The sequence below is a fragment of the Podarcis pityusensis genome (genome assembly GCF_964106645.2).
Source record: "Podarcis pityusensis genome assembly, chromosome: 1".
Taxonomy (NCBI): domain Eukaryota; kingdom Metazoa; phylum Chordata; class Lepidosauria; order Squamata; family Lacertidae; genus Podarcis; species Podarcis pityusensis.
The window spans coordinates 75,191,469-75,214,794 of record NC_138028.1 but is presented as its reverse complement, the minus strand read 5'-3'; the positions used below and the strand labels follow the sequence as shown (position 1 = coordinate 75,214,794).

General features: G+C 44.5%; 2 long non-coding RNA genes across 4 annotated transcripts in view; both read left to right on the top strand.

Annotated features, from left to right (window-relative positions):
• LOC308474159 overlaps positions 1 to 23,326 on the top strand; it is a 204,027-nt gene that overhangs the window by 54,514 nt on the left and 126,187 nt on the right. The gene's annotated exons all lie outside the window — the stretch shown is intronic.
• The window catches only part of LOC308474119, a 40,350-nt gene that overhangs the window by 10,836 nt on the left and 6,188 nt on the right, over positions 1 to 23,326 (top strand). Inside the window, exon 1 of one of the 3 annotated variants that reach the window (XR_013984516.1) lies at positions 4,245 to 4,368. The exons of 1 other annotated variant lie outside the window; for it this stretch is intronic. This is a non-coding gene — a long non-coding RNA (uncharacterized lncRNA). Of the gene's footprint in view, positions 1 to 4,244; positions 4,369 to 21,094; positions 21,185 to 23,326 lie in introns of those variants that run through there. One more of the 3 variants, XR_013984517.1, reaches the window with a different exon arrangement.

Below are 23,326 nucleotides of genomic sequence, written 5' to 3'. Positions count from 1 at the left end.
AGTTAGCATCGGACTATTAACATATGCAAAGGCCTGCAAAGTTATCGGAGGAAGAATATAACAGAGAGGCCAGGCATCAATGCACGATTACTTCCATTTAACAGACTTCTTGTTCTGTTCTTCCCAAGGCCTGATTTATGCATGACACAGGGCAATGCCAAAATGCTTACCCATGTAAATGTTTCACACATGCCTTGACACATTTAAATGCATCTGCAATATGCACCATTTGTTTGCATGAAGTGCTAATAGCATGACATCAGCATGCCCATCTGGGTCCCCATCACCAGCAGGCTAATACTGCATGGCAATGGGCTGCCATTTGTGATGGCGAACTCCCTTGTGATATAGGCAGAAGTTAAGGAGTCCAGTGTGGTTGCATATGAATTGCAACAAGATACCATTTGGCAAACGGTTGTCTTTATTCTCGCTGAAAGAAATGTTAAAGTAATGAGAGAAAATATTTATGGACCCGTAGAGGGAGAAAGAGAGAAACATGTAAATGTATCCAGAATATGACCCATTCCACTTCCTAGAGGCAAAGCACAATGGAGAGAAGAGAATTATGGGATCTCTTTACAGGAATCCACTGAACATACATCTTTGAATGGGGAAATGGAACATATAGTGAGTTGGGAACAGTCTTGGTCATAAAAACATGCCTAACTCAAGTCCAACTGGTTTCACAGTAGGCTGATTGAAAACACAACTAAATCCAGATACAATTCAACCTGTAGGAAGCGTAGAAATAAGGCATGCCCTCCTGAATGGTGCTTATATACCGTATTTTTCGCCCTATAGGGCGCACTGGCTCATAGGGTGCACTTATTTGGGGGGGGAATAAAGGGGGGGAATTATTTCCCCCCCAAGCTCCAAAGAGCAAAGAAGCCATGACAGCGAGCGGGATGGATCCCGCTAGCTGTCCTGGCTTCATTTTTAGCCTCGGGGCTGGGGGTCCGGGAGCAAAGGCAAGGTTGCGCAACCTCGCCATCGCTCCTGGAGCTTGCGGAGCTGGGGGTGGGGGAAGCCCGGGTCCGGGAGCGATGGCGAGGTAAGTACCATGCTGTTTGCCTGTGCCCCTGTGAGTTCAGAAAGGGGATTGAGGGTGGAATTCAGTGTAGCACTGGGGGGGGGGGGGATAAGGCCCGCTCGTGTAACAGGACTTCCGCCTCTCCTCCTCCCACACCCCACACTACCTAAGCCTATTCTGAGGCCTCCCCCAACCCTCCAGAGCAGAGTTAGGGAATGCAGGGGATGATGAAGTCCTATTGCATGAGCAGACCTCATTCCACACACATATCAACTGTAGCTGAATACCGCCTGGAGTTTGTGTGTGAGAGAGAAGCAGGATTGGGGAGGGGGGAGAATCTGGGCTTTATTTCTTCAAAATGGGCCTCTGAATCCCAAAAGGACTTCTGCAGAAGGAGAGAACCTGATGCAAATATCATTGCATATTGCCTGTCTCTGCATCTCCATTGTCTTAGGATTGATGTGCATGTTTGTGGACCACTGGCAGAGGAAGAGGAGTGCGGGGGGAGTGCACCGCCCCCGGCAGCACGATCCCGGTGGGGTGCCATTGCGGCTACACCCCCGCCCACGCTGGGTGCCACAGCTCCGCAGGCGGTGTGCCACACTCCCAGGATGCACGCCAGACCCAACCCTGCTTGCTTTCTGCCCCCCCCCAGTGCCGGAGCATGAAGCTCCGCCACTGTTGTGGACATCACATAATATCTCATCATTTGCACTTGGAGGCAATGTCAGGTGATATGGAAGCAGATGATATGTGATGGCTCTTTATTTACAAATGCCATCACTTCATAATACAATCCGGATGTGCATGTGCCAACTCATCCTTGCATTCCCTGCCTCATAGCTTTGCTTTCTGACTTTCATGATGTGCAGGCTGCTCAGTATGTTCAGAAGCAGAAACTTAAGCCTGCCAAGTTGCTTCTCTACTACTACCTAATATAGCTACACCTTTTTTGGGGGGGGCTTTTTGAGCTGCTTTGCTATCCTCTTCCTGTCCCTGCCATGATGCATGCATTGCACACTTTATGGATCATCACTGGTCATTTAATGACTTACTTTCCTCGCAGTGGGTGGTGGTCATCTGTAGCCACTGGTAAAAGCAAACATTATCCCACCCCATCCCTTCCCCCTTCACATCACGGCCAGAAACGACAGACGATCTCCTCTCTATGCAATCAGAGCCTCCACATGGTATGTTTTAAAGTGGCCACTTCATGACTGGCTGTCATCGGATTCCACTTGCAGTCACTGGGAGACTTTGTTTCAAGAAGAGCACAAAAACTATCACAAGACCTGTCTTGTTTTCAGGCAAGCAACAGAAATCTGTAGGCACGGGTTTAAGTCCTGGCTAATGTGCCTGTGATGCTTGCCTGTGCAGAGGGGCCATCTTTGTACAATATGGGGCTTCCCCTCCCCTTCTTAGGCACGATTCTGCTTTTTATTAGCGCAAACTGGCAATGAAGGAGATGGGGATGGTGTGTTGTGAGTTACTGGGGCGAGGGAAGGGAGAGCTGGTGCTAGTTCCTTCTTTAATGAAAACCAGCTTTTCCAGAAACAGAAAAGACCTTGATAAACCTCCTGGCTTCCTGCTAGGGGGTTTATTCACCCTTCCTCTTGGATCAAGCACCAGTTTTGGCTGGGATCTTGTTTTAAGACTTTCCACCTTAGGTAATTTATTTCGTTCACCACGGAGAATAACTTTAGGGCAAACAAAAGGATTTGTGCTTTACTGGTTGATCCAGTATGGACCACACATATATTTGGATGCTGTTATTGAACATAACATATACCTTCCACCCAATAACCAAGCACCATAGGATTTATCAGCAGTGGTGTAATGACCAGTGATGCATAGAAGGGCATCTCAAGGACAACAAGAAGCATAGCCATGGTCCCTTGGCTGCATGCTATTATTTGTAATTATTTTAGGAAATTATTTACATAGTATCTACAGTTATCTGCAGTGGAAGAAGTGGAGCATTATTACACTGCTCAAGCAGCAGGTAGGGGGGAAACTGACTGATGCCAGTGGCATTTGCCCACATGCATGTTGAATGGCTACAAGTTGATGACTTATCACTTCCAATACCTGCGGTTTCCTTTGATGCCTTCTAGGTGACCCAGAATGAAATCAGCCTGGCTATTAAAAGCAATGGGCTGGCACAATAATACTAGGTTAGGTTGTAAGCCAAATCCGGTCACACTGTTCTGTAACTCTGCCATGTCAGTATAGGAATAGCTTCTGAGCATGAAATTCTAATTCTTAAAATTATTATTGTGGACATTTTAAACAGGGCCAAAGTAGACATGGCAAGTGAGCACAGAAAACAGCAACTATGTGTCTAGTTCCCCTCTCCCCTTCTTTTCTATAACACACCCTGGTCAGCAAACCTTTTCAGCAGGGGGCCAGTCCACTGTCCCTCAGACCTTGTGGGGGGCCAGGTTATATTTGGGGGGGCGGATGAACAAATTCCTATGCACCACAAATAACCCAGAGATGCATTTTAAATAAAAGGACACATTCTACTCATGTAAAAACATGCTGATTCCCGGACCGTCCGTGGGCCGGATTGAGAAGGCGATCTGGCCCATGGGCCTTAGTTTGCCTACCCCTGATCTAGTAGATAAGACCCCATACTGCAATATCAGGACAGTCTGTGTATTTTGACCCAAGCCTCCCTCAAATGGTTGGCAGTCTGAGATGGGAATGGAGTAGATGCAGAAGACACAGAAAGCCATGACATCATGACATGAAGTAAGCTCTGTGATGATCTTGACTTGAATTGACCTAATGGCCAGGCATCCATTTTTACCAGTCCCTGACTCTCCCAATGACAACACTATAGTGCCAGTGGAATATTGGTTCTAGTCTTCCTCTCTGCAAATTTGTGATCTTCTGGAGAAGCACACACTGAAACTTTCTGGGTGTTTCCCTTTTTTTTTTTTTAATTAATGTGTTCCCAGGGTGAAATTACCCAGCCATGGGGTATGAGTAATTCCTGGCCAGGCTGACCCAGAGATGATAATTTGGCCTTCTTCCTGATACCTTCTTTAGTATGGAGATTGGGAAACCATATTAGTATAGGCATTCCTGATTGGCTTTTTACAAGCCCCGCCTTGGAGAGATTGGTTGGTCTGTGTCACAGGGAATGGGTAATGCCCTCTTCTCCATCCTGAATATTCTGAGGTTTAAAAAGAGTCAGGATAGTTCCCCATCTCTCTTCTGGCTTCCTGGTTTCTGTGTCAAACATATTGGGCTGGTGCTTCTTCGGAGCCCAGGGGACATGTGCCTGTTGCCATTTCAAAATGGCCTGAAACAAAGACTCTCAGCATGTGTATGTAAGTTTTGGCCTCTGTTTGATATTCCCATATCTAGGCTAGGAAGGCATCACATAAGCATTTTTGTATTTAGTTAGCATAGAATTGTAGAGTTGGATATATTTAAGTTACTTTATCTGCTTCTTTTCCATAGTAAGCTACCTTTCTTTTTAATAAGAGTTTGGTCTAAGAAAGGATTCTGTTTTCAGCTGTGTTTAATGAAAAAGTCTACCTGGATTGTTAGGCTATGTACTTTCATGGAGAGGGTTTCATGCCCAGATTAGTAAAGTGGCTAATCTTGCATGGCTTGGGCATGCAAGTGGCTCCCAGGTCTTAAAGCAGGTCTTCCCCCGGAGCTTGTGTTTACTTTCTAGTTAGCATGAACTATGTTGTTGTTGGTAGTAATGAAATATCTGCCCATGTTGCTAAATACCCATGTTGCTAAATTACATTGAAGTATGGCATGGACGCAGTGTTTTCCTCCTTCACAAATTCTAGCACATAGGTTAACTGCAGTTACAAAAGGGTAGAAAACCTTGACAAGTTCTACATTATGGAGTAGGAAGGGGTAACTATACACTTGGCATATGTTTCTGGTGACAGCCAACCACCCCACTATAATCTGTTATATAGTTTGGCCCACAGTGGAAAAAAGCCCATTAAGACCATGGCATTGAAGTTTCCAGTGTGGAGCAGGGGGCTTAATGTTAGCAACTGTATTAGCAACTTAAAGTTTCACTGCAAACAGCCCTAGGTGTTCTATATAAAAGCCTTAAATGTAAATAAAATAGAAAGATGAGGTAATCCTGGCCTTTTAATTTCTTAGGCCAAGTAGAGTTGGCAAAAAAGGACATAAGTAATGGAGAAATGACTGGGCGGGAAACTGACGTGTTTTCTGTCACCCATCTTTTTCTAGTATTGGTACCACCATGATACAAAGTACTTCAAGTCTTGTTTTGGGAGGCTGGAATAAGCCTATGGGGGCTTTCGGTGCATTTTGGGTGACTGGACGGGATTCTCTTTTCTGCTGGGAAACGTTGTGTGGAAGAGAAAAAGGGCAAAGTGAATCAACTCGTAAGGCAGAAACATACATTGGGGAGAGGGAGAGAGAGAGAGATGGCAAATTTAAGATGAGAAAAGAACTTTGAGAAAATGAGGCTGCAAATGGGGAGAGGGAGAGGAAAGATGGATAATGGCGCGAGTGTATCTTGCCCAGCTGGAATGGTCTGAAGGGCTATCTGTCTTGCCTTTTTATTGTTTACTGCAGTGGAAAATCAGGGTTAATAGTACAAACAGGAATAGTACAAAGAGGAACAGCACGTTCCATGAGGAAATCTAGAGATGGTTATCCAAACCTGACAACTGCCTAAGAGGCATCGCAGGGGAGGCAGCCCTCAGCGCTGCTGCCGTGGGCAGTTCAGGTAGACACACACAATTGCCTCTTGCAGAATGGATGGCAGAGGAGAGAGATGCCCAGTGGGAAGCAAAGCGGGGTGGTCTGTTCGGCTAGGGAGCCCTGAACTACAACTTGGGGCTATTTTGCGGTGACCTGGTGGAGTCTTTCTGAGCTTTTCTTTTCCTACCTCGTACTCTTTTCCATTCTAAACTGTGAGCTCCCTGTGGGCACAACAAATGTGTTACTATGTGTTTGCATAGCTTCTCATATTATGGTGACCTAATCTCCGCTGGGGCGTCTAGGCATGACTATAATAATAAAGGATAATAAAGGAAGAATGCCACAATAGAAAAAGGAAAGGAAGGAGGGCAGGGTAAAACAAGTAGTGGGGTTGGGGGCTGCAGAAAAGTAAGTAAGAAAGATTTCATGGGAATATTTGACTTTGAATGTATGCAAACCAAATGCAGACTCTCAAGGATACAAGCCTTTTAGGAATAGTGCTTGTGCATATGACAAAGAGGTTTGCAGCTTGTAAAATTCTACTTCCCTCTCCAACTGTTAAATCTGTCAAGTTTCACACGCGCAAAATTTGAAAGCATTGCTACACAATTGTACAGGTTTATCATGAGTCCCTTTCAGTCCCAGCAGCAACGGCAGCCTGCACCTTTGTTCTCCAAAGTACTGCCTCCCCCTTTCCTTCCCCAAACCTTCACATTTTCAGTGGCTGACCTGCCAACACACTGAGCCAAGGAATTTGGTTGATGATGGACCAGTTCTGTCTAAGTGGTTTGCATCTCTGTTGTTGTATGGTGCCATAGTTATTGCTTCCTCCCATCCATTGCTGTCCATCAGCCAAAATGTTACATTCTACTATGATCTTCGGCCATATCCTCACTTCCAGTAACTGCAGCCTTGGCATGACCTAAGAAAATAGAATTGTGAGGTCAATCGAGCTTCACAGTTCAGGAACAGTATGACCCAGAAAGACCTTTGCTAGCAGACAAGAGCACAACGATAATGGTCATTGTGTTCTACCACTAGCTGAATCCTACCACCTTGGCTTCATCTCAAAATAACAATGTGGTGCACATCATCCAGTGGCAGTTGTGAAGTCGCTGCACATCTGCCCCATGTAAAAAAAATCAGCATAGAAATATGCTAAATGTTAAAGGGCTAGAAGTGTTAACGGAGAAACCGCTATTGTGACAGCAGCTCCTGTGTGCTGAATCTTTTCATGGCCACACTGTGACTTACAGTGAAATATCTTCTGATTAGTTCTTAGAGCATCAGGAGAGAGAGAGAGAGAGAGAGAGAGAGAGAGAGAGAGAGAGAGAGAGAGAGAGGGGTGGTTGAGGAAGAGGTGGCAGCTAGTAGCATGCCCCTACCATCAATTTCAGTTGTCTGGAGAGTCTAATTCTAGTGACTTTGGGTCTCAGCTGCAAAGTCTCTTGTTCAAAACTGGCACCTGTTGTGAACTTAAGGACAAATGAAAAGCCCTACCAGATCAGGCCACATGCCCATCTAGTCCAGCATCGTGTTCTTAGCGATGTCAATAAGATGCCTCTGGGAATCCCGCAAGAAGGATTTGAGTTCAATAGCGCTCACCACTTCTTAGCAGGGGTACCATTCAAGAATGGCAAGTGAGACCACTGACCCCTCCTACCTGTCTTTCAAACCTCATAACTATTTCTCAAAAGTGTTGCAAGGCATAAAAAGTAACTGCCACAAGTATTGCTAAAACGTGCTCCCCCCCTTTTTTGCGGCAATTCCATACCTGTCTATATAAGTATTACTGTGGATCTGCAGAGTGTTCTTACTACACTAGTCCTCAATGTGAGAGTCACATAGCTTGTAGTATCAAACTTCTTTAACCACCTGTGCATTTACTGATAATTTTCTGCCGTAAACAGTGGTTAGCATGTTGCTTGCATTTAACCTCCCACCCCACCAATGGAATTTTTCCTTGCACAGTGTCCCTCCTACGATTGCATTAATGATATCTAGTCACCATTTGTGCCTTGCCTAGAGGAATAATACTCGGATCACCCTATCCCCCCCCCCCATTCTTATCCTGCTGTTCCTTGCCTGTAGGCACATCTGGTCTAGTATTCCTTGCTTGCTCCTGAGAAGGCCTGTTTGTGGCACATGATAATCTGGATGAGTAACGTTAAATTGTAAGAGAAGAGAAAGTGTGGCATGGGCATGCCTGGGCAGGGCAGCATTGTTTTTATTTCGTGTAACAAAATGTATATAACGCATGATTATAAGGAAACCTCTGAGTAGTTTACAAGCTAATTGTGGACATCTCTGTCTGGCCTCATAATACTCCGAGAACGTTGTTTAACCTCTTCCCCTCCCAATTTTGCTGGCAAATCAGAAAGCTTGTGCATTCCTTACCTTAGAGTCAGAATGTGTGTGTTTATATGTGTGTGGTGGGGAAGGGGGAGGGTGTATAGTTAGTGGCTGTTGGGAGAGCCACACATATGGAACAAGTTATTTATTATTTGTTAAGGTTCTATTTGTGCTTGCATACAGCATATTAGTTACATTTTGGGCTCTTCTACAATTTATTGCATAAATGTAGTTGAGTAAGACAAGGTTTCCTAAAGGCAATGCCATTTGTCCAACACACTTGTGCAATAGACCTCCTGGAGTCTTTGTCAACTTTTATCCTTTTAACACACTGAATCTGCACAAATACATAAGGCTGTGTGTTTTACAAACTTCTTGCTTCCCTTTGGAAGCCACAAAGAAGAAGAGTAGGGTGTGATGAGCCCAGGATGCCGGGGTGTTGTTCTGGGGGTTTGCCCCCCTGGTATAGGGGATGATTTGGTCAGAGGCCCCTTGATTTGGGGCAGATTATGCACCTGGCTCCCTCACTCCCACTGAAATCAGTGGCACTTTAATGTGTCTTGCTGGCTGGATTGCCATTTTAGGTGTGACCTGCATGTTGCACAGCAGGCAACCTTGAGTAAGGAAGCCTTGATAGCAAAGATGCCATCAGGAGGATGTGATTGACCGCAAAGAAATGATGGAAGCTTTAAAGAGTGCTTAACTCTTCCCATGCCAGTCTTTTGTCTCTTGCAGTTTCCCTTCACCTCAGGTGCTCTTACACATTTAGATCTGTGTTTGTGAGGATAATCCAGCAAGCAGGGGAGAAGATGAATTGGAGGTCTGTATAGTTAAAGCTATGGTTTTCCCAGTAGTGATGTATGGAAGTGAGAGCTGGACCATAAAGAAGGCTGATCGTCAAAGAATTGATGCTTTTGAATTATGGTGCTGGAGGAGACTCTTGAGAGTCCCATGGACTGCAAGAAGATCAAACGTATCCATTCTTAAGGAAATCAGCCCTGAGTGCTCACTGGAAGGACAGATCGTGAAGCTGAGGCTCCAATACTTTGGCCACCTCATGAGAAGAGAAGACTCCCTGGAAAAGACCCTGATGTTGGGAAAGATGGAGGGCACAAGGAGAAGGGGACGACAGAGGACGAGATGGTTGGACAGTGTTCTCGAAGCTACAAACATGAGTCTGACCAAACTGCAGGAGGCAGTGGAAGACAGGAGTGCCTGGCGTGCTCTGGTCCATGGGGTCACGAAGAGTCGGACACGACTAAATGACTAAACAACAACAACAACACTTGGAGTCACAGTGAAGCACGGGGACTTTGATCTGCAATTCTTAGTCTTGTCACATGAAGCAGCAGGATGCAGTCCCAAAGGTTCCCATTTCTGGACTAGGTGGAATCTTTCTTGATCCTGTCATTATACCAACTTTGGTAACCCAAAATTCCCAGTTACCCAAACTGCCCCTGTGCCCACTATATTTTCAACTGTTGTTGACTGAGCCTTCATTAATCTGATTTGTTGGTTATCTAAATATCTTTGGCATTACACCCCCACCCCTTTCTCTGCCCAGCACATAAATGAGGTTGCATTGTATCATCCCTTCTAGCTAATTAGCTGTTGGTATTGGAATTAAACAGCTATCATTAACGAAAAACAGAGGCCAGGCTATTTCCTGGCATAAATTGATTTGGTATGGAGTTGAACAGCTGAGTGAGACACCAAAACAGGAAACATATTTTTATGAATTGTTCTCTCTCTCTCTCTCTCTCTCTCTCTCTCTCTCTCTCTTGTTTTGCTTCTTGTCAAAGAAGAAAAAAAGAAATTCCCGAGGAGTAAAGAATAAGGACAAAAGCATTTTCAAAGTGTTTGTTAGATTTTGGAAGACTCAAGTTGTTTTTGTTTACTGTGTGAGGTTCATCCCCCTCCCAGTTTCCCGTTCTCTGCCTTTGGGGCATGCATTCCAAACCAGGAGGGAGCCCACAAAAGGAATGGTCTTTCTTGTATCGCTCCCTCCTTGTGACAGCAAAGAAATGAGTAAGCATGGGAGCCAAAATGGGAGAGGGCAAAGGAGGAGACAGCATCAACCAAAGGGTACAGAGCTACTCATACTTTTGCAGAAAAATAGGGCAGAGGGTCAAAATGACCTGTACCTCACCCCCCCCCCAAAAAAAAAACCAGATGGGCTAAGAAACTTCATGCTACCTGGAAACATTGGAAGCAGAGAGCTGTGCACAGGTGCAAATTCTCAGCTGGGTGAGGCTGGGGAGTGAGGCAGAAGAAAGGAAGTAAGTGATATAACTAGGATCTAAGAGAAGAAGGAATCAGCCTCTAAGGACATGCACTGTCAGACGCACATCCTCCAAGCTCACTTCCTATCTCTGAAAGGGACTTCTAATTAAGCTGTGAGAGTGATGGTCCCCCCCCCCCAACAACTTAATGGATTGCAGGGCAGGAAGATTTAGCCATGCAGGGCATTAATCTTCAGTGACATGATACGTATCTTGCAAAGTAAAAGAGTATAGTAGACAGCCTATGTGCAGTTCTCTAAATAAGCTCTTCTCTCCCTTTGATTCACGACCCAGTTTGTTTGCTACAGCCCAGTCTTGGTTAGTGAACAAATAGAAAACAGTATGAAATTTCTGCAGACAGTTAGCATAGAAGGTTGAAACACTGTATTCTGGACACTATCATTTCAGGGTTGCAGAAAAGAAGCAGTGCTGATGGATCTATTCTAGTGCTCTCTCTGTGTATGAACCGACTGTGGAGTGGTGGGGCATGGAGGTTCAGACAGATTGCCATATGGCCAGGAATTGCACCCCCCCCTCCAGGTACATGCATACTGGACTGAGTCTAGAAGACCTTGTCAGCAGTAAGATTCATGCATTAAGGTTCAAGGACCTACTCAGGTGGAATTTACACACATATAAAAAATGCTGTGAAAATGTGGTTTTTTAAAAAAACCACTTTGAAAAATGCATTGGATTCTGCATAGCTCCCTGCCGCCATCTAGTGTCACATTTGTATATTGCACTTTACAACATGTTTAAAACGTTTTATTTGCAGCGATGTAGCTGAGTCCTCAGTTTAATTTGAGACAACATTTTTATTTGGGGAGCATTATGTGTAAAATACTTTTAATACTTCATAATAATATGCAGATATATAGGTGTTCCTGAGGATTAACCACATTTTGCTTGTATAGAACTTCCTTCTGCCTTCCTTTAAGAGGTGGTTCTGCTAACCCAAATTAGAAACTCATGCAAACAGTCCATTTGAGTGAGCAATGGAGTAACTCAGGTGAACGGGTGATGACAGCATGTGTTCCCTGTATTAGAAAAATCAAAAGGTATTTTTTTCTAATCATAGAAACAGTCGGTTCACCATGATCTTCCACTTTGGATGTTAATTGACATTGGTTAACCCTTTCCCATGTGGGCTATTTTTCCTAATCAATACCTCCACCCCTCCCCATTGCTTACCCACTGAAATATATGGACTCAGTTTCCACCATTGCATGGCATGGCAGTTGGATAGAGGAGATTATCATAGCTTGAGGGGAAAGGATTGAGTAGTCCTTTCCCCTGTGGCTCCAATCAGATTTGCAGCTGCCCATGGCCATAGTTAAATAAACAATACAAAGCAAAACAAACAACAACAAACAGCTGAAAGACCGTGCAGTAGGTTAGGACTTACGCCACAGTTAGCATTTGATTGCAAGCTGTGACCCATATGACTGGCTCTTTAATTGGAACCTTTGTCAAGGTTCACATTCCCTCAAGGACCGCATAACAGTGGTGTGTGTAGCAAACATTGGTACAACCACACACACAAACCAACCCCTACCCTCCGTGCAGGCAAGCAAGGTATATTATTACAGTTCCAGGACACATCCCAATTAGGTAAAAGCACCAAAGGTCAAGGGCCAGTGAGGGTTGTGGCCTGGGAGGGTCTGGCCAGCACAGAGTTTTGAGGGCTGGATAGAGAAGCTGGGTTGTGGGGGGGCACATTTGCCTGCGGGCCTGAGGTTCTCCACTCCTCCTATAGGGAAAAGCCATTTCAAGGGGAGCAAGCAGACACTGTGTACCCCAGCGGGGCACACACAATGTTTGTATGCGTTCAGAAAATGGCTACAGAAAAACCTATGGGTAGGGCAAGGATCCCACACCCCTCGGCCCTGAATACTTCCCTAAGGCACCATCTGCACGATACGTTTAAGGCAGGAGTACCACACCGCTTTGGACAGTATTGGCTTCTAGGAACAGTACTTTGTTAAGAGTGATGACAGTACTTTGTTAAGAGTGATCACACAGCTACAGTTCTCAGAGTGGCTTAACAGTCATTTTTTGTTTCCAGAGAATTCTGGAAATTGTAGCTCTCTGAGAGGAATAGGGAACCATCAGCAGTCTTAGCAAAACTACAATTCACAGATTTCTTTGTTGGGAGCGATGACTATTTAAAGTCGTATGACACCGCTTTAAAGTTATCGTGCAGATGGGGCCTAAATTATGAGCAGCTGTCCTTAACAGAAGCATCTGTTAGGGTTTTGTTAGTGCATTAGAATAATGTGTGGTTCCACCCCCCTCCCATTCATAAGATTGTTTTAATGGAGTTTCCTCTGCAGTGACATCCACACTGCTTACTCGTTTAGATTTTAGAAAGGAGGGCAAGACCTCGGGAAAGCTTTTTAATGAGCAATTCATTGCCAGAGTAGAGTTCAGTTTTAAAAAAAGAAAGTTATTTAAGGACAACTGATCTTCATAGTGTTGATCTGATTGCTTCTATTATTCACTGCTTTAGATTTTTGTAAGAAATATAAAAATACATAAACATATATACCAAAACAATTTTGTTAAAAACCCACACCATATTTAATTCAGGAAAGTGTGAATGATGGAAGTAAAAAACTAAAAACAAAAGTAGGGAAGGGTGAAAGTATATTGCAAATCTTCCAGAATCCCCCCAGATAGGCATACAGCTACCCTATTTTGCTGTTATTCCAGTGAATACTGACAGTCACTGTAAAGTAACCATCTGTTTTTTCTGATGTGTCTCTGAGTTCCTTGAGGTTCAGAAAATTTATTTGAGATCACGGCCGTAGCTAGGGGGTGGAGAGGTGGGCCCCCACTAGGGGTGCAGGGGGGGTGGGAGGAGCAAAATCGGCTAAAAATATGCCCATAAATATGTCTGTAAATAAAAATATTGATTATTGCCTCATAAGAAAAGGTTTTAAATTGAGGGTGAATTGAATGGGTGGGGGGGGGGGCGGTTGGAGGAGAGGCGGAAGGACGAGCTAACTTGTCCGTGGCTAAGGGGTGCAATCTGGACGGTTCTGCCAGGAGCACAATATCTAGTTATGGTCTATTAAGTCCTTTTCAGTCCTTTTCAGGCTTTCTTCCATCACACAGTTATAACTATATAATCATAATCATGGGGGGGGGGGGGAGTGGGACTGTGCTCCCTGGCCCCACCCTCAGCATTGCATCCTTGCTACCTCTCATGGTTCACATGTTTGGTGAGGGGGGGCATACGTATTGGGTGTGTGATTAGGTTTCTAAATCACACAGGGAGTCTCTGCATGTATGCTGTGTGTGGCCCTGCTCTCTCCCTCATGCAGCTGTAATTGTGTGAATACCCAAATAGGGCTTCAGTGGTCCAGGGAACTGGAAAGTAGGACATGAGCTATGCACTATTGGAAGGAAGGAAGTGGGCAGGCCAGGGATATATCGAAGATGAGAGACTGTGGGCCAAAGAGTTATGAAACACAGTCTCTAGACCCTGACAGGAGAATCCTGCCATTTGTATGTTTGATAGTTAGTTCAGCATTGCGACCTGGTTAACCTGAAGGCGGCAACAATGCCAAATAGTTGTGTTTGCGTTTGAACTAGCCCATCAATTCTTTGGCTTCAGGATTCTAGTATTTTAATCATCTCTTTGACAGTTGCATAAGGGAAGGGGAGGATAGGGAAAGTATATATTATAGCCTATGAACAAATGTGCCAAAATACAAGAGGGCGGCCTTGTCAGAGAATAATTTACAGCAGCTGACGTTTGAAATATATTGAAGCAGAAGTTAAAATTCAAGCTGGGAACTCAGCCCAGATTTGGTCATGAAGGGAATGCCTCAAAAAGTGTCCGGGAAATGAAGGGAGGCCCAGCAGAGTGAAATCAAAGTTAACAGACCTTCTTCCTCTAGCCCAGAGCACTGACCAAAGTAGAAGTAAACAGCGCTGAGAAGATTAGAACAGCCAGGGAAATAAATGGGGCACAGCATTGGACAACAAGGCCTTAACAAGACCACTGGGCATCAGCTGGCAAAGGCAAGGGTGGTATAATAGTGTTGGGAGTCTGGCTGTTGGAGTACTGTGAACGAGTCTGCCACTATAGTTTCTCCTGAAGTGTCACCTAATGAAAGTCGGGGATTTGGCAAAAGAAAGTTAATGTTTCTTTAATGGCTGTGGATGTTTCCTGAATGGGCAATCCACCTGCAGGGGGTCTAAGTCTGGGACTTGCACTTATGCAGATGTTTTTCAGTGGAGAGGGAGAGACATGAATTAGCTGAAACTGGAGTTGCAGCCATGGTACAAGTTGCTCTCCGGGGACCTGCTGCCTGCTGTAGAAGTGCCTGTTTGTCTCCACTTATGCTCTGCCATATATTTGTAAATAAAACAGACATTACAAAGGCACCTTAAGTCCGTGCTCTTTTATCCCCCTCCCTCCAACATCCTGTAGTGCTGCTTCTGGAACTTCTCAGTGCTTGAGAACAACGCAGTGCTGGTGTTGGCAGTGGCATATTTTGTGTCCTTGAAGAGAAACTGTGGGCTTATAAGTGAGCCATCCTAAGATGGAGGAAATGACAGCTCCAGCTTAAAAGGCAGAAACTCACCCAAAGTCAGTAAAAAGCCTTCCTACCCAGGCCATGCATATTTCTAATTTTCTTAATTCTTCACTTTTTTGGCCCCTTGTTGGAGAGCAATTGTCCCCATATTGTATACTTGTGTCAGCCTTGAATATTTGCATATAGCTTACTGATCCCCTGGGTATGCTGGAACCTCCCTTTTGTTGGTGGATGGCCCCATTTGACCAGAATGGGTTCATCTGAATATGGAATTAGAGGGAATGATTACTCATAGAAGGGAGTCCAGTCTTTTCCCACCATCAGCCACCTCATTTTATGAGCAACGGTTGAGGGAGTTGGGCATGTTTGGCCTTGATAAGAGGAGCCTGAGAGGAGATATGATAGCCATCTTCAAATATCTCAAGGGCTATCTCACAAAAGATGAAGCAAACTTGTTTTCTCCTGCTCTGGAGGGTAGGACCTAAATCAGTGGCTTCATGTTACAAGAAAGGAGATTCTAATTTAACATCAGGAAGAACTTTCTGACGGTAAGAGCTGTTTGTCAGTGAAATGAACTCCTTGGATGGTGATGGACCCTCCTTCATTGGAAGTTTTAAAGCAGAGGTTGGATGGCCATCTGTCATGGATGTTTTAGTTGTGATTCCTACATTGCAAGGGGTTGGACTAGATGACCCTTGGGTCCCTTCCAACTCTACAATTCTATGATCACTCAACAAACACTTTAAAGGGCAAAGACAGGATGATATATATGTGGCTAGTCACAACTGATGCAATACACATGCATCAATGTGTTAGCTAACTAGAAGTTGATGCAAACTATTGGGGTAAATAAACATTTTCTTTGGGCAGCACTTTCCACTGAAATTAATGGGATCCAGAGTTGCAACTAACTAAACTTATTTTGCGTGCTGCAAGTTGAATTGTGTTATATGGGGAAGGATTGTAGCTCAGGGGTAGAACAAATGCTTTGCATGCAGAAATGTCCCAGGGCCCAGGAAACAGTTCTGCAGGCAACATTGAGCTAGATAGGCTTATGGAGTGTTTCCCAACCTTGGGTCTCCAGCTGTTTTTAAACTACAGTTCCTATCATCCCTGGCCACTGGTCCTGCTAGCTAGGGATGATGGGAGTTGTAGTCCAAAACAGCTGGAGATCCAAGGTTGGGAAACACTAGGCTAATGGACTGACTCTGCATGAAACAGCTGCCTAGGTTCTAATATATGAGATCGCCTTTATATATTGATGGGATGGATGAAATGCTGAATAAGCTCAAAAAGTGGAAAAGAACTCCTGTTAAAATCAAGCTCTTGTCTCGACTCTTCATTCTTTCTACCCCAAGATATATTACCATGAAAATAACACAGCAAGATTCATTTCTGGAATGCAGAGGCAAGGTGGACAAATTCCAGCTAACACCCGTTACCTGTGATTGACACTGGCCCATTACAGTGGACAACACAGTCAACTCCCAGAGTTTCCTACCCCATAGATCTTAAACAAACGCTCTGCTCTGGTAAATCTTCATTACAATTATGGAAACAACCCACAACCCAGAAGCACTAATGAGAAGCTCTCAAGATGGAATTTGAGCAATGTATCTTTGTATATCCTGACATTTGATATTGTAACCCTGAAATGTGAAGCAGTGTACGGGTAACCCCAATGTGGGCTGAAGAGTGAGTCATTTCACAAGGGGAGACAACATTGTTTATAAATCATTGTTTCTTTGAAGTAGAAAAAAATGAAGAAAGAATCCCCTAGACAGAATTATGATTAACCATCTAATTGTTCTGCTGGTATGCTTGCTTTAGGGCTTTCCTTTGCTCCATGCACATAAAGAATTTGTTTCTCAACTTGCCATCCTTGCACCCAGATGATAGTCATTAAGAAAGGGGCCAACTGAGCAGTTGTATATTTGTAATCCCAACACTCTCAGTCCTGTTTTTTTCATCTTATTCAGCTGAATCTAATACTGGAGCAATGAGCTCCAGGAGTTGCTCTGATATATGTTCTTCAACTGTTCCACCTTACCAGCCCTGGCTGTGGATAAGAAAACACTATATGCTTTGGAGGAAGATCCTGTGGTGCTAGTGGTTCAGTTGTTGTTATCTTGGACCATGGACAACAGGCGCGCTGGTTTGCCCCCATGATGGAAGGGGCCAGCGTCGCATGCAGGCCTCACGTCACACACACATGCCACAAGATGTGCTGATGTGTCACGTGCACACTGTGCGGCTTGAGCATGTGAAATGTGCATGTTGTGTGACATGCGCTAGTGACGTGAGCACATCACATGGCGTATGCACACGGCATATGCATGTCGCTGCAGGATATTCAGGGGGCCCAACCCCCTCCTTGATTTTTTTGGGGGGCCAAGGCCCCTCGTCCACCACCCCCCGGTGCCCCTGATGGACAACATGATTTAAGGGGATGTAGTTGTGGTGACAGAGCGGGTGGCGCTGTGGTCTAAACCACAGAGCCTAGGGCTTGCCAATCAGAAGGTCGGCGGTTTGAATCCCCATGACAGGGTGACCTCCCGTTGCTCCCAGATCTGGCCCCCGTGCCTTAGTTTGCCTACCCATGCTGTAGCCCATTGTTTTGAAATATGCCCACACATCCATATTACAGTCCCTCAGAACTGAAGAGCAGGGCATTATATAATTAAATCATAAATTTAAAAATACATATTGACTAAAGAGCATAGGGCAGCTGCAACAGTTTTTCCTTTCCTACTGTCCTTTGACTACCCTTTACTATTTTTGGCATTTGTGGGGACATTTAGGACATAGTGAATGTGATAAGCCTGTGGAGTTCATGGAGTGAAGCCATGGCTGGCCAGAGATGGGATCCATGTGTGCCCGACATCACCAATGTGGTGACAAGGGAGTGACTCCAACACCACCACACATGTTTTGCTTAAAGATCAAAAGAGACAGTGCGTACACTGAAGAAAATGACCAGAATCTCAGGAGCAGAGTAAAAGAATCCAAAAAGCTTGGAGTAAAAGGAGAAACTATGGGCTAGGTAAAATCCAGCAAGACCAACAGATAGTTCTGGAAATCATTTTATGAAGGCGTCCTGAATTACTTATTACATAACATTAATTCTGCAGGGGAGCTAATAACACAAGTTTTTCTTTTTTCTTTTATTCCAATAAGGATAATAATCTGCATTGCCTTCTTTCCTCAGTTCAGTTTAGTAGTAAGCAAACCCTTCTCAGCTTAATTAGGAATTGGCTCAACAATTGCAAGCTTTCTTTAGGAGCTTTTTTTTGGGGGGGGGGGGAATTGTCTGTTTCCCCAAACTTTTCCCTTAGCTTGTAATGATGGTACATGCATGTTAATGGTACCCTGTGTGCTGGGAAATAGAGTTCCCAGCATCATCAACCATGGTCATTTGGAAATTCACCCCTGATTTCCAAAGTGAAGATGCTAAGGAACAATATAAAGGACAAAGCAACCACATAAAACATTTGCCTGAAACTATAGAACAGAGAATTGGTCCAAATAGAGAAGACTATAGAACAGAGAATTGGTCTAAATAGAGAAGATCCTCTCTTTCTCTTTCTCTTTCTCTGTCTCTTTCTCTCTCTCTCTCTCTCTCTCTCTCTCACACACACACACACACACACAGCGCCATTGAGGCATATTTCCAGTTTTCACATGGGGAAGCATAAAGGTGCTAGACCAGGGGTGTCTAACTCAAATTCATCGGGGGCCGCATCAGCAGTTTGGTCACCCTCAAAGGGCCGGTTGTATCTGTAGGACTTACAGTACAGGAGAGAAGGGTTCAGGCAGCCGTTGGATCTGTCACATCACAGGATGGCATGCGCTCAGTATAAAAACAAGTGGAGGTTTCCTGAATGCATGTAAAGTGGAGGTTTCCTGTGTAGAACGGCCGGCGCCGCTAGAGGGCAGACGTTCTCTGGCTTGTAGGCTGCCGCGCATGCGCTGAAGAGGCAGCTTTCTTGTGTCAAAAAAAAAAAGCGAGAATAAAAAGTGAAGGCTGGCGGCCGGCGGCGGCTACACGGGCCACATGACGAGGTCTGGCGGGCCGGATTCGGCCCGCGGCCCTTGTGTTTGACACCCGTGCGCTAGACCTACCCCCATGAAATACTAAAAAGTACATTGGAGCCCGTTTGTGCCACATGTAAATGTTGTTAATACACAACAGATGCAGTCCTTCAATTGACTACTTTAGACAGCAGATTTTAATATATCATTAGCGGGTAGTGTTGCCCATTATTTTTATTATTCTATTTTCACCACTGTGGGAACAACACTAGGATATTTTGCCTCAGTCACCAAAGTGACAAGGGCTGTCTTAGACATGTGAAAGACTAGACAGAGCATGGAACAGAGACTGAATGCAGACTGTAGCCAATGTAGAATTTATACATCCATTATAGACCAACTTAAGCCTCGCACATGAAAATCCCTTTCATGTAGGAAGCAAGGATCACAGTATCTTGGACTGTCAATTGATTTATAGGTACAGGGGCAAAGGTGAATAAGCTGAGCAACATTTCATTCCCTTTCACAAATGCTTGCCCATTTCCCTCAAATGGCTAAATTTATTCTGAGGTCACAGTTATGGCTCGGCTCATCTGCAAAAGCAATGACAACAGACCTATACAATGCGTTCCAAATGGAATGTTAAGCCAGCCACACTGAAGCACTAACATCCTTCAGAATGGAATTTTGATCTCCTCAGATCTCCTCCAGACCCCAGTGAAGCAAATGTGATCCATGTTATTGATTTCTGTGGGTTGTGGAGCAGACCCAGAAAGTTATAGAGAGTTCAGAATGAAGCAAGACAAGCCTGCGCCAGTTCCTACTGTAACTGAATTATGCATTTCAAATGATATGAATGAAACCTCATTTTGGCTAATTTGTTTCACAAACATCTGCTTGCATTTACACATTTTTATGACATGATATCAGGCCGATTATGCGTCTGCTGTATCTCTCCAGCATATGGTACGTGCTACAACAAATCGATCACAGTTATGTGATCAGAGTGTGCGGTAAACATCTTCACAGTACATATAATACTATCATGGCTTTCCAGAACTCACTTTGCAGTTTAATCTCTAAAATATTCTTGGAAAGATTAACCAGTGGTTTTCTGAAATGCTTGTCGCTTAAAGATCTTTGCCCTGTCTGGAAGTTACAACCGAAAAAGTTGGCCTCCTCTGAAAAATAGAAACACACCTTTCTCACAATCTTTCAGGAAAGGTCTGAGGCCCAGTCACAGCACGCATAGCAGCAATGCCATTTTTGTAAATAAATAGTTGTAGTAATCTTAGAGGGTGCGGGGCCTCTTTCTTTTCCTTGTCTGAGGCACTGGATTTCTTCAGTTTGACACTATACAGCAGTATTATCTGAGAAGTTTTAATTTGAGCAGAAAGACAAGACGCCATGTTCTTAGAAAGAATCTAGAAACAGTAACCTTTTATTCAGATGTTGCTTTGTTATTGGGCACATGGTGGCTGCCCGGTAAATAAAATAAATCTGCACAGTGTTTGTCCTGAATCCCTGCCTATCTCCCTTCAATCATACCTTGTTTTGTGTGATCTAACACTGCAGTCATTCTAAGTCAGATTGCAATAGGACAATGGAGATGGTGCTATCTTATAAATATTGCAGCAGCACCATGCGTCTTGATCCCCATCCAACATGGCACTGCTCAGTTAGACACAGATGCCACCATTACAGATGTGGAAGTAGCATTGCCACCTTATCTGTCCCAGTCCAATCTAGTGTCTTCTCTTCTCTTATGGAGAGGCACAGAGAAAAGGTAGAGTCCAAGCAGGATTTCCATGGCAACCAAGGATGAGTAAAGGGATTCCAAAACTTGCAAAGCTCCTGAAAAAAATTAAAGCTGCTCCAAATGAACATAACTTGCATTGGCTATTGCTGATCTGAGCTTCTCAGAGAAAGGTATAAAAAAACAGTTTTTGTTGTTGTTTAATGGGAGGTTAATCTCTTCATCTCCCCAATTATTTTCAGAAACAAAATGGAATAAGAGTAATAATTTCTGGGTGTAAGATTTCAGAGTTCTAAAGCTGGTGACATATTGGATACAAGTTAACAGTGTGGATAATACACCAAAATGGAAAATCACCTGCTGACCCCAAGCCTTTACAGAAGAAGCTTTGATATTGTGGAATGCACACCAACATTCTGATTGCTGAAAAAGAAAGGATCGTTCATGCACTACTGGCAGAAGAAGTTCTAGGGTAGGGTATTCCAACAGTACCACCATATCACCCCTGCCCCTACCCTCTGTTCTCCCAAACTATACAATAGCAGGATCATAGGTTCTGGTCTTGAGCCGGAAGCACAGGATATAACCAAACTGAATGAATTCAGTCTCCAAAGAAAACCACCTTGTGCACTTCAAGCAGAATGGAAAGTATTCCACCTCTTCATTTTGTATATGGCTTAGAGAACCCTGGCAGGGGCAAAGCCAAGCCCATGGCATCATCCAACTGAGCTTTGGTGATGCATGTCAGATTCAGGTGGCATCCCATAGTGGAACTACAGCAAATCCGATTTATCATGAAAGACCCTCAAATGGGGGATTCTGCACTAAGTAGTTCCACATGCACTGGAGGCAATGAGCAGTAGCACCTTCTGCAGTGCCTTGGGCACATCTCTCCTATTGGTTGTGTCTCTCATGCTGAAGTGTCTCATGTTCCTCTCCCGAATGCCCCCGTGGTAAAAAAACACACAAAAACAAAACTAAGGTAAAGAATTATAGCAAAAGGGGGAGCACCATAATGTAAACCACTGGCTGGATTCTTCCTTGCTTAAGGAAATAGACACTGTAGAGGAGGAACAGGGAAGACATCTTGTCTGAAAAAATGGCACTATGTCTCCCCTTTTGATTAGATTATAGCAACAAAATGTCTGAGTCGATACAAAGTGATCACCTGCGGGCAAACCAAAACCATGCATTTTTCAGCTAAAGAGCTGGTGACTGTGGGGAGAAGAGGACCCATTTATTTTCATTCTTTTGGCTAACCCAAGTTTCTTCTATTTCTCATTAAGCTTTTAAAAATAGAGCTAGCTTTCCTGAGGGAGAAACTGTGCCTTTTCTCATCACCCTTAGCTTTCTTTAAATAGCCACGTGCTGTTGGACAAGTGATGGGTAGCATTTTTGCTGTTGGTGGTAGATGGAAAAGGTTCAAGTATTAAATGCTGTCCAGGGAGTATTGGAGGGTGAAGTATGCATGTGCTTAAGGTAAAAGGTAAAGGACCCCTGGACAGTTAAGTCCAGTCAAAGGTGACTATAGGGTTGCGGCGCTCATCTCGCTTTCAGGCTGAGGGAGCTGGCATTTGTCCACAGACAGGTTTCTGGGTCATGTGGCCAGCATGACTAAACCGCTTCTGGCGCAACGGAACACTGTGACAGAAACCAGAGTGCACAGAAACACTGTTTACCTTCCTGCCACAGCAGTACAGTGGTACCTCGGGTTACAGATGCTTCAGGTTACAGACTCCGCTAACCCAGAAATAGTACCTCGGGTTAAGAACTTTGCTTCAGGATGAGAACAGAAATTGCGTGGCGGCGGTGCAGTGGCAGCGGGAGGCCCCATTAGCTAAAGTGGTAGCTCAGGTTAAGAACAGTTTCAGGTTAAGAACAGACCTCCAGAACGAATTAAGTTCTTAACCAGAGATACCACTCTACCTATTTATCTACTTGCACTGGCATGCTTTTGAACTGCTAGGTTGGCAGGAGCTGGGACAGAGCAACGAGAGCTCACTCCATTGCAGGGATTCGAACCACTGACCTTCCAATTGGCAAAGCCCAAGAGGCTCAGTGGTTTAGACCACAGCGCCACCCGTGCCCCTCTAATGTATGTGCTTAGGGCTTGATCCTTAGTTGGTCTCAAGGGTGGAAGACTTCGTCTTACCTTCAGTGAATTTGAACCAAGCTGTGGGTAGTGAACACAATCTAAGAATGCAGGGCTGGTGCCAGACTTCAGTTGGCTCTCAGCAGGGTGCCTAAACACACAGTTTCAGTGCACATATTCCCAAAACATCTGTGGTATATTTTCTTCTCCTATTCAGAGGTGGCACATCTGCCTGCCCACCACTAGAATAGCTGTGCGCTATGCAGAGCCCTGGAGGAGAGGGCAAGGGGTGGCAGCAAAGCTGGTGTGGGTCAAAGTGTGGGTGCTTCTGTTGCCCAACCCAACAGATCTGTATTAATGTAACGGGCAGCAAAGACAGGGAAATAGGCAGTAGGTGGAGAGCCATCTAGAGGTATTAATCAGTGCTCTGTCCTCCAAAAAGAGAATATAGACATATGAGGGCAGTTGAACATGCATTTTTTTCATTCCTGAAACTGGATGCAACCAGCCCAAGATAAGAGA